We start from the raw sequence: 11,964 nt of genomic DNA, 5'->3' as shown, positions 1-11,964 counted from the left end.
TCAATCTCTCAGCCAGGTGTGATGACCCGAAACACTTCAAATTGCTGCTTGATTTTTATCTTGTCATTTACAATTGCTGCATTCAGGCGACGGTATTATATTAGCCACTGCATTCAGGCGACGGTATTATATTAGCCACTGCATCATGCTACCTGCACTCAGACATCCGTGCATTCCACAGTCGCGTCATTATCAGCTGACGCACGTGAAAAGAGCTTATTCCAATCAGGGTCCCTTGCAGAAAAATTTCATGTCAGATGGATGACGAGTCAGTGATCGATCTCCGGTCTGACGGATGACGGGTCGATGACCGATCTCCAGTCAGACGGCTGATGAGTTGATGACTGATCTTCGATCTCACGGATGATGGGTCGATAACCGATCTCGGATCTGACGGATGCTGGGTCGATGACCGATCTCCGATCTGACGCATGACGAGTCGAGGCCGATCTCCAGTCGGACGACTGATGAGTGATGACTGATCTTCGATCTGACGGATGACGAATGGATGACCGACCTCCGTTCTGAACTCGCAAAATCCCTCATCAGGCAGCAACAAGATGCGTACGCAAATATACAAGCCGAAAGGGTAGTGAAACGCCCTTTGATCGTCGCTAGACAAGCGTTTTTGCACCTTAGTCAGAAGAGGAGAAAGTATCAGAAGCCTCACGTAAGCCTCCTGCTACCCCAAAACCTAGACACGTTAAATATAAACGGGAGACGGCATCGCATTGCTTGCGTGTAGCCGTATGCCGTGCCATTGTCATTGCCATTGCTTGCGTGTAACCGTATGCCGTGCCATTGCCATTGCCATTGCTTGCGTGTAGCCGTATGCCGTGTCATTGCCATTGCCATTGCCTGTGTGTAACCGTATGCCGCGTCATTGCCGTTGCCATTGCTTGCGTGAGTGACCCAGTGTCACTCAATATCACTGCACGTAGGGTTAGACGCGGCAGACCAGGTTAGCTGCGTAAAACTAGGTACTGAGACTCCCGCCATCCAGCGCCAAACCTCGTTATCTGGGTAAAACTAGGTACTGAGACTCCCGCCATCCAGCGCCAAACCTCGTTATCTGGGTAAAACTAGGTACTGAGACTCCCGCCATCCAGCGCCAAACCTCGTTATCTGGGTAAAACTAGGTACTGAGACTCCCGCCATCCAGCGCCAAACTTCGTTATCTGGGTAAAACTAGGTACTGAGACTCCCGTCATTTAACGGAGGCATCAGGACCGCAACGTAAGCCAAAGTTTTTATGTGCCTATCGGAGAAAATTGCAATTGCCAGCCTCAGTCATAGTCGCCAGTTGGGCTTGGAACTATCACATTCAGTTGGGACACGACCAAATCAACGCAGCGAAGGGGTTACCATACACGCTGGTCGCCGCGCTGTGACCAGTTAAATAATAGCAAATTCTAGAACAATAATGCCATCTGTGGCTCTTACGTTCTCATTAAATATCAGTTCAACGAGAACGCTTCTAATCTACTTTCAGTCACTACTGCGTAATTAAAACATGAAGTGCAATCAGCCACGGCGTTTTGGCTTGCGAACTTTCAAGGAAATTTACATTGTTCTTGGCGATCGATGTCGTTTAATTGCCTTTTCCCGCAATTGGTGAGCTTCGGCAAATTTAGCTGTACTAAACATCGCTGAACTTTGTTTATGGGGTCGGATAATTGCGAATGCACGTGCCGTCTTTACACGACTGGCGATATAGTACTGTCAGATTGTTAAACCACATGATGAATGTCACCTGAGTCAGGACGTGCCCAGATAACATGTAAGACCTAAGCACCAAGAATAAGTTCAAGCTAGTTCCAGAACCAATGAAGTGGTACGGCTCCCCTTGATCGGTGCATTATGGGTACATCAAAGCTCAAATAAACTGCAGCTCCCAATGCTCGTGGCCGTCACCTGTATTGACAGGTTACGCAGGTTCGTAGTGATGAGCGGGAGACGTCGTCAGCCAGTGCCAATCTTTAACCACACCTGATTGGCGACACGTATTTAGTGCGGCTGTGGTTGTTTCCGTTGCGGCCTTCTGACAAGGATTCGTGTTTACTCTTCGTTGTTTTCGTTCATGTTTGGTTTACATTTCACCCCAAACACACTTCAAAAGTAATATTTTGCTGTTCCCTTCATTCTCCCCTTCCACGGGGAGGCGAAGTAAAAGAAAGAAGGGCGACATGTACGTTGACGCGATTCGGATCTGACCATGCTCCTGGATCTGCCAATGCGTTTGCTTCTGCTGCCAGCACCCGCGCGTCCATTGCTAATGACTCCGAATCTACCCTTCCTGATCTGGCCATTTGCCACAAAACGCTGCTGATCCTCGCTTGTTTCTGGCGAATGCTCCCGTCTCCACCAAACGGTCGACCCAATCGGGCTCCAACCGCCGCTCGTCTTCTCACGACTCATCGCCAAACCAGAACTCTGACCCTTTTCTTGACCGTTAGCTCAATCCTGGTAGTGGTACTAATAGACAATAAGGCTTGATAATGGAAACTAAACGCTTTGTGGCTGAACATGCAAATTTAGGCTACTTGTAAAACATTTGATCTCGACTTTGAAACCCAGGCCAAGGGCTCTATAGTCATCAAAACTAAAACCCGCCCTCGGACCAAGAGCCTCTTACCGACAACCGATCGGCGGAAAACCTGTCGACATCTCGCTCCACCGCGCCCGGAAAACCACCAGGGGCACGGCTGTAGCTCCTGAAATGCACTACGTGACCGAGGACGAAATTCTCGACAGCCTGCGCGCAGAAAAAGCATGCCACGTCCGTCATCTGACAACCTTTTGGCCAAAAACGTGGCACGAGCCTGCGTGCCTCCCCATTTCAAACAAATCACCTTCCTGAAACCCCAATTGTTGGCCATCTTTGCTGCTCGGTTTGCGTTTTAATTTCAAACCCGCTGCGATGCACGATTATTAACCATTTGGTCGCGGGGTCAAAACATGCAGACAGAGCGCTCGGTGGCCACATTGCAGTACAGCTCCACAGGACGGCTCTAACTGTGCGGCACCGGTCAGACAGAGCGCTCGGTGTCACAGCGCGGTGCAGTTCCACACACGGCTCTAACTGTGCGGCACCGGTGAGAGCGCTCGGCTGCAGTTCCACATGACGGCTCGCAATGTGCGGCACCGGTCAAATTTCTGAGTGGTGGGGATTCGGGACAATGCGCGCACTCGTCGCAATGTCCCGTGTGGAAACGTGAGAAAGAGATTTGCGCAATCGAAGCAGCGAAAGGTGTATCGCATCCCCTGGCACGGCGCGCTGTCGAATCAACAAATTCCACACAGTCTTCCAACACAACATGTACGCAATCAACAAATAAAAGTGACAACGTTTGGCACATAGACCGATTCTTTCCCTCAGCTGAGTCCCTGTAGATTCTTGGTCCCCCTAAACCGGGTCTTGAACGAGTCGGCCATGCACATCAAATCAGGGTAATAGAATAATGGTTACTTCAAATTTGTGTCTGGTAGGAATTATGACATCCTACAAGCATGCTAGAATGAAGATTAAAACCAGATTGGAGATGTTATGCTAAGAGCTAGCAACGCTGAGCTAACGGCATCTTTGGTGTGGCTGCGTCGATTAAGCGTAGTTGCGTTATCAGTCGTAAGCCGCATGAAGTTCGGTGCGGTAGTAGGGGCTAGTAGGCTAGGGCTGTCGAGTCGCATTGTTCTGAAGTATTTTCGAATGCATCTAAGTTAAATTAATGCATTTTGATCTGTGCCCACATGCATTATGTCTCAGTGTACACATCATAGCTCATTGTGAACATTCTGCAGCGTAGCTGGTCGTGTTGTGACTCAGTTACTGCGCAGTGATTCAGTTACGAACAGTGTGGCTCAGGCTTCTGGCTGCTGAGTTCTGTATAATAAGTGGCAGGTCAAGATGATCTGAGGTGTTTCTACGCTGGGACTGGGAATCTTGCTTTTTCAATAAATCAATACTTGCATGGTTGTAGTCTAATTGTAATTGTAATATTGCACATGTGCAAGCATAACCTTACACCATCACTTGCAGGGATGCTGCCATCCACAAAACAGGTCATGCAATTGACATATTTAAGGGAGTGCTCCGCATTTGTATGGAGATTTGAACTGAATTAACCATCTTGCGGGTCATGCATGCAGTTCATAAACATGCTCTTCTTAATACTTAAAACCATCCAGCTTTTGAACTAGACGCCCGCGAAGATGTGCAGACTATTTCGGGTAGACTATTTCAGGGTCACCCAGGCAACCATGAAGTCATAATGACGTCATTGAACTTCTGTCATTTCAATAACTATGCGGCGAAAAGATCAATAAAAATATAATTGTGGGAATCACACATATTCTGGCGTTCGAGAGTACCATCTCCAGGTGTAACGGCAGCCAACTGGCCGTCAATTAATGTTGTGCAAAGAACGATGACGTAGCCAAGCAATGACCTGTTGAGGAGCATATTTACTAAACACAGAAATTATGTTGTCTAGAGCAGTCTTTTCTACTTAAAGTATGCCGGTAGTTATAAGTGAACTTATTTTATCATAGGAAGATTTTTGCTTCAAAATCTTTAAATGTGGAACATTGGATTTGATTCAGCATTGTTTCACGATCGCATAAGACCCTTTCATTGAGAAAAAATGCTGATAAAAGATAATGGAGATGTCTGTATGATGCCATGTTATGCACACATCTGATATAATTTTGTAACCAGAGAGACTTATCCACCTGCGGTGTACACAAGAGATCACTTGGTATAAAACATGACTGATTTTTTGGCATTGGTCATCCTGCCTTCAATTGCAAAGTTCTGTGCACTCCAGATCAGGAGTGTCAATTTGGGTAAATTATTAGCGGGCTGCGTTGAGGGCCTGCCTACATTATGCCCCCCCGCCCCCTCTCCCCGCCCATTGAATGTGTTTCTCTCTGGTTATGGAACACTTCATGTTAGCTAAATGCCATTTTCGCTTTGTAATTTATATCATTCATCCAAAAATTCCGTCACAAAAATCTTGTGATGGCAATGTTTACTGTAGCACACATTGCCATCAAATGATGCCCAAAGCAAGAATATTTGTGCGACTTTAATTTTATCCTAGTTCTTGCAATGTGATGGCACCAATATTGGAGTGGCCACCCAACATTTAGATCGATTTTACGAAGAATGTGCATAGCAGGGTCCAGGGTGGTCAAAGGTCCATTCGGTGATCTCATTGTCTTAGGTAATGCCGCACAGGTTTCTGGCAATAATGTGTCCTCTAAATTTAGCCTAGCTGCCCCTTTCAATCCAGCTGCTCTGCTGTTCCTGACCTGGGATCAGTGGATGGTAGTGAAGGTCATGCCTTGCAAGGCTTAGTGAGGAATAGGAAGATGTATGTACTTCGAATCATCTATCGTGCAACTTTTTGTGAAAGCTAGCTTTTGGGGCTTAGTTATTTAGGGCGACCGATGGTAATACGTTTGAATTTTATACCACAAAACTTCGTTATAATTTGTTTAGGGACCATGTTCACATAGCCTCAGGTCTTTCAGAGCTTTCAAGCCTCTCAGAAAATTCGGATAAGTCTTTCAGATCACTACATTCCAGGGTGTCCGTGCAGTACCAGCTCACAACTGTGACACCGTTTTAATGTCAACCGTCTTGCTATCATGCACAACCGCTTCCCGAGCTGGGTTTAGTTTTCTGTTCACCCATAGTGTTGGGGCTCCAGTACCACAATTTGAAGAGGTAAATGGGTCTTAGTTGGAGAATCATGTTTGTGTGTACCTGATAGGTGCATCTTGCCATTTTTTCTTGCAAGTCCCTCCGAACTTATTTCGAAGGACTTCGCACCTATCCCTAAGGCCCGAAAAACAAGCGTCCCATGGTGGCAGACTATCCACAGGGCCAGAGGGCGGGAAAAAGAGACTCTTCAGAGATAGACATCATGGTGTGTGTTTGTAACCCCTCACCTGTCTGCGGATCGACGACAGAAAGCCGTCGCATTTGCTGTTCGGACAACCTGGCGGGCACAGGGCCTCGCATTCGTACCACAGTGACAGCTTGCTGCAGACGTGTAGGACGCACGAGTCGAGACGATGAATGACACAGCTCGGCAGCATCGTAATAGACCAACTCATCAACTGTTCCGACTGCCAGCCGATGAGCAGGACCTTAGCATTGGTCAAGGGGATCTCTACTTGATCCCCTACGTCGGTTTCTGAGGCCGCGCTGTCCCCTGGTATTTGCGATGGCGCCGCCGACGGGACAGCCTGAGGGGCAATGGAGGGCAGGCAGCAGCCATGTCACCGTCCCACCCCTGCTGTGCTGACCCTGAGACGACACTGTCGGCTCTGCGCAGCAATGGACGCCAACATCACACCTTCATCACACCTTAGCATCACATAGCATCACACCTTAGCATCACAGCGTCTGGTCCTATCCCTGGACGCGCTGGGGACGGCTGGCCTTGGACGGCCACCGTCGTGATGGGCTCCATACGTCAGACACAATAAAGCTATGCAGCATTTGTCACAGGTTCTAGCCCGGTTGGCTGCATCACACCTCCCTAGTAAATGTTATATACATAAAATAGGCTCTGCATATTTTCATAATAGCTCTTCAACATAATTCATAAAACAGCGCCTGCATTTTCACTCTTTACATGACTATATAGGCATAAAATTACATATATATCTTCTCCCTTCCCCATGGCTGTCTGCCACAACAGGCGCGGGCGAGGAGCGCCGGCCCCGTTCTCCAGCGAGGGTGGCGATGGGCCGACCACGATCTGCCTCGTGCGGTCGGTTCTCACCATCCGGTGGGGACGAGTCCGATCGTCAGAGAAGGCTTTTTTCCTTCATTGGCATTGTCGTGGTCTCATCTCAAAATGGCCTGAAGCAAAAGCATTTATATTTCTCCGATTGTCGTCGCAGTATAGGAAACATGCCTTTTGCCTATAAGATGCGATATGGTGCGTATATGATATATATGGTGGGATACTCCCTTTAAAGGGAGTATCTCACCATTTTGCACTTTTCACTTATTGTAGCACTAGACGCGTACGATTTGATCAGTAATACCAGTTTTAAAAAAAAATCCTTCTGATTAGTTCGGAATTTTGATTTCAGGTAAATGACTCTGGGGGCGAAATCTTATCTGACGGCCTGCTCACACCTGTGAAGGCGACACATTTCATTTTGCTTTTTTTTGCAACGTGTGTATTCTGTACTGTTTGTAACACGCTAATGTGTCAAAAACTTATGTAATAAATGCGACAAAAAGGTTAAATGCAACAGAGACACTCGGCCGCATGGCGAGTCTGCCGCGACACAATCTTGTTCAAGCGACACGATGCTGGCGGTCCCGCCCTTTGACAATTGTAATGAGCGCTCTTCCCGTTGCAGGAGTAGCATACACGACCACACATCAACCTTGCACACGATTCATTTACAGGATAGGCATTTAGCCATAGCTCCAAACACAGTTGTAACTAAAGTCTACTTGGCGTTATGGCATGACTTTGATCTAGACTGGTCTTAACGACCGGGCAAAATTTTTACATGACGTTTAAACTGTTATGTAGAAGGCATGATGACATCATTATCGACATGATGGCAGCACTTCGCAAATTGTAATGTGCATTTGCGAGGAACATTATGCGCATAAATGAAACAATAGTTATAGCTTTTTTCCTCAAATCGCAAAGAGGAAAATGGAGAGATAAATGTGATGTTTCAGCTATATGCGTTTACCAAAAAAAATATCCCGAGCAAATTCAAAGTTCCCTGCTGATTCTACTCGAATTTTCTGTTTTCTTTTCAAAAAGAGCTAGCCACAGTTTTTACAGACCACCAATATGTAGGGGATTGCACAAAGAGCAATTGCCAGTCATTTCTGCGATACAGTGCAGATCTGAGAATTAAAGCACGCAAAAACTACGTGCATACGCAAATGAATTCAAGTTAATAGGCATCACACATAGTACATCATTTACTTCCGCAAGCGATTTCAAGTAAACAGGCATCTCGCATTACGCATCACTTTAACATGCAAACGATTTCAATGAAACAGATATCGTGTATCAAGTGTAAGGCAACACTGATACATGACAGCGATTTTAAGCCAACATGTATAACACATCAAGACACTAGCTGCATTCAAATATTCGTCCATGATGAGTCCCGTACATTAAAGTCTGGCCGCCAACTTCTTATAAAAATGGATTTACCATTTTTCCTGTCTGGGTGGTCCCATGCTTTAAAGATAACTTTGAGCTCAAAAAGGGTCAAAGGGTTCGTACTTCCCTTGGATTTTTACCTCAGCATGCTCTGTCAAAAAGATGGTCGCCGAAAGGGTTTGTTTTTATTCTCTGTTCCGCTTCTAGCATCTCGCAGAAATCCATCACAACTGAAATGAGTGGGGCGCATGGACTTCCCAACATAGGATATGTATCTCCCATGTTTTTCGCACAGTTTGCACTTAAATTCGTAAACCACATTTCTTTGCGTGCAAACCCCTAAAACCCAGGCATGCATATATGACACCTATCACACTCAAGGCACCTAGGCTTCGAGATAAGATATTTAACTAGAGAGTTCTTTAGCTCATTGTCGTTCTTCTAAGCTATGCGTACGCGCAGTTTTAATTTTCTAAACATATGTTGAACTTTCCGGAGCAAGTATTCATCTATGTCAGGTAGTGTTAAGCCAATTTATTTACCCAATCCATCCTTTACAATGGACCATACAGAAAGGGGGTCCGCATTTAGATACACTAGTGACGGTAGAAAAGAGGAGCAACCGTACAATGTTAGAAACGGAGCTGTGATCAAGCCCACCAACTCTGGCATAATTCTGCGCTGCGAATCTGCGCATCCGACTTCCACTAAGCACAATATAATTCGAAACACGCTGCGCATGGCTGTAAGCAACGTGTGAATCAGTGAAAAAGACGGAAGGAGTATAAAAAATATGGACATAGCTGTTGGGCATTGGATATTCTCCACGATCTTTAGGTTGAATGTTGGAAGAGGTCAAAACATCTAGAGCACGCAGGGGGATGTGTGGTAGGAAACGGGAACACGCTCTGTCAACCGACGGATTTTTACCACTATCTTACATATATGAGCACTTCCTATTGAACATCAAATATATCGTTAGGAAATCCAAACTGCGCGTACGCATAGTTTGAAAGACCAAGGAGCTAAAAGGAGTCTAAGGTGAAATATGCTATCTCGATGCCTAACTGCCCGAAGGACAATAAATGTCATTTATGCAAGCCTGGGTTTCAAGGCGGTTGCACAGAAAACAGCGGCGTTTATGAAATTAGCACGCACCCGGGTGTCCGGTTGGATACCCTTTGCTCGGGTGGGGAGGGGGGCGGGGGTCAGTTTCGCCCGTTGAGATCTCAGGAACTAAGAGAGCTAGAGACACCAAATTCACAGGGTGTGTTGACCTGTATGTGAACTGACTTAAGTCGAAGTTCGAGGTTTCTAGGTCATGATCTCTGGATTTAATAAGGTCAAACAAGGTGAAATTCCAGGTTGGTCTCCATGGGGCCTCTAGAACCTAGATAACTGTACTAAGCAAAAGTTTTCATGCTCATTTAAGATCAGTTACCTTGTTTGATCTTTTGAAAGTCATGGCGACCAAAATCATACAAGGCTGCTTTGAGTTTAGGATGTGGATAAGCGGCAAGGATTGCGCTATGCTCCTAAAAACAAAATGTTCACCTGGGTCATGTTAGATCAGTGACTTATTCTGACCCTTAAAAGTCCATGGAGGCTGTATAATGCGATTTCTGTTATCAATAAATTTGAAATGATCACCAGAAACTACCCTATACAGCAAGCCCTAGAGTGATAAAACCGGTTGGTTCTGATCTTGGTCTGACCTTCATACCTGACCCTAGGTCAATTTAAGTTGCTTATTCAATTGTTGTGTATCCTAAGTATCTCAGAGATGTATGGCTTCCTTTAACACTCCGTGGTTGGATCAGATTTGACGATTCCCTAAAAATTGCCTTCGATGAAAGCATGACCTAACTTTGACCTGTCATAGGTCAGCGGCCTTACATGGTGTATCTAAATGTTTGATGTCAGACGATCCCCTATTCAGTTGTCTACAGCTATGCAAAATTTGGCGGGGCTACGCCGCGCCATTCCGAAATCATTCCGAAAAAATTTTCGGGGAGGTCAATTTGACCCCCACCCGAGCGCGTGTCAAGTCTAAACTTTGTGAAAAACAAGGGATGGATGTCGTCAATGTCGGGAAGTCCTTGCGCCTAATTGGTTTGAGATATAATGAACATCAGCGAGATGTCAATATAAAAATAGATAATACTATTTTCGCCGATCATTTTTGGACAAAACACGCTCGGCTGAAATCCAGGAGCATACGAGCCCTTCAACTTTTTTAGAGTTCAGAGTCTCCACATACAGAATACGATCTCCATCCGGCCTTTTGGACCCTTCGGGCCCGACCCAGTGTGGAGGGCCCAAAAGATGGAGTGTACCCGAGCGGGTTACCCGATGGCCCCGACAGGATTGTAAGGCTCAGAGAGGAGCGGGCAGAGCTGGCGTCCGCGCGTGGCGGCGCGCACAGCTGAACTGAGATGGTCCAATAAATGGCACATTGACCCCAGTTCCGCTTAACAGGTCCATGCTGAAATCTAGTCGGATGGCCCACTGTTCGGTACTGGGGGCCCTGACTGGTATAGCACCCTTCCATTGTTTCAATGCGAACAATCGTCATAAGTTCGAATCATAATCATAATCGTAATTTAATTCGAAAGTACCCAAGACACGACGTAGAGGTCCCTTTACAATCGAATATGCCCGAGCAGCTTATCAGAAGGGACCGCGACAAGAGCGTAGGGCGTAGGGCCCTCCATTGGAATAAAAAGTGCTCACAACCCAGTGCGGAGGGCCCCAAAAGATGGAGTGTACCCGAGCAGGTTATCAGATGGCCCCGACAGGGGTGCAGGGACCTAAATGCAAACGCCAAGACTCAATGAGCAGGGCTCCCGAACAATCCGCTTTGACCGAAGAGGTTAACAGGGGGGACGCCAGAGAAGTGCGTAGGGCCCCCATTCAAATAGGGCGTCCCCAAGACCAAATGTAGAGGGCCCCCGAAAGATCGAGTGTATACGAGCAGGCTATCAGATGACCTTGACAAGAGCGTGGGTCCCCTACATTAAAATACCCTATGTGCCGGGCCCCTAAACAATCCAGTGTGCCGAAGCAGGTTAACAGATGGGGCCCCGACAAGTGTGCTGGGCCCTCCATTCAAATAAAAAGTACCCTAGACCCAATTTGGAGGGCCCCGACCGACAGAGTGTGCATAAGCAGGTTAACAGGTGGGCCCCCGACAAGAGCGTAGGGCCCTACGCAAGTGACATAATTGGAAGCGCCCTAGTGTCGCCCTGCTTCATTGGAAGCGCCCTAGACCAATGCAGGGGGCCCATGAATGAGCATTTCGCGAATGTGTCGGTAGGTGAACCGAAGCCAACGTAAAGGGCACCCGAGCAGCCGAGAATACCCGGACAAGTCAACATATGGGTCCCCGGCTATAGCCCACAGAGCCTTTCTGGCGACTGGCAAGACTCCGTGGAAGGCCTCTGATTGACAAGAGCGCCTCGGCACGCTAGCAGGAAGAGCACAGCAACAGTGCAGGGCCCTCCGAGCAAACGCAAAACAGTCGGGGCTGACGTGGAAGGCTCCCTAATAATCGAAATTACCCTGCAAGTGGCCATATAGGTCCCCGGAAACAGGATAGGGCCCTGGACGGCGTAATAAGGCTTAAAATCTCCAATAAAAGATATTAAATAATGGAAAAAGCTGTTCCCTTTTCCCGTACACCATTCGCTTTCGCTTGCAACTGTTCTCGGTGGCCTGGAAATCCAAAGAAATTTCGTTGTGTTTTATGCTTAGAAAACCGGATCTGTTCAGTCAGCTAAAGGCCCCTTCGGAGCCTATGGGCCAC

The sequence above is a fragment of the Pollicipes pollicipes genome, unplaced genomic scaffold, assembly GCF_011947565.3.
Source record: "Pollicipes pollicipes isolate AB1234 unplaced genomic scaffold, Ppol_2.1 Scaffold_4002;HRSCAF=4701_pilon_pilon_pilon, whole genome shotgun sequence".
In the NCBI taxonomy this organism is placed as follows: Eukaryota; Metazoa; Arthropoda; class Thecostraca; order Pollicipedomorpha; family Pollicipedidae; genus Pollicipes; species Pollicipes pollicipes.
This window is presented reverse-complemented; position numbering follows the sequence as displayed.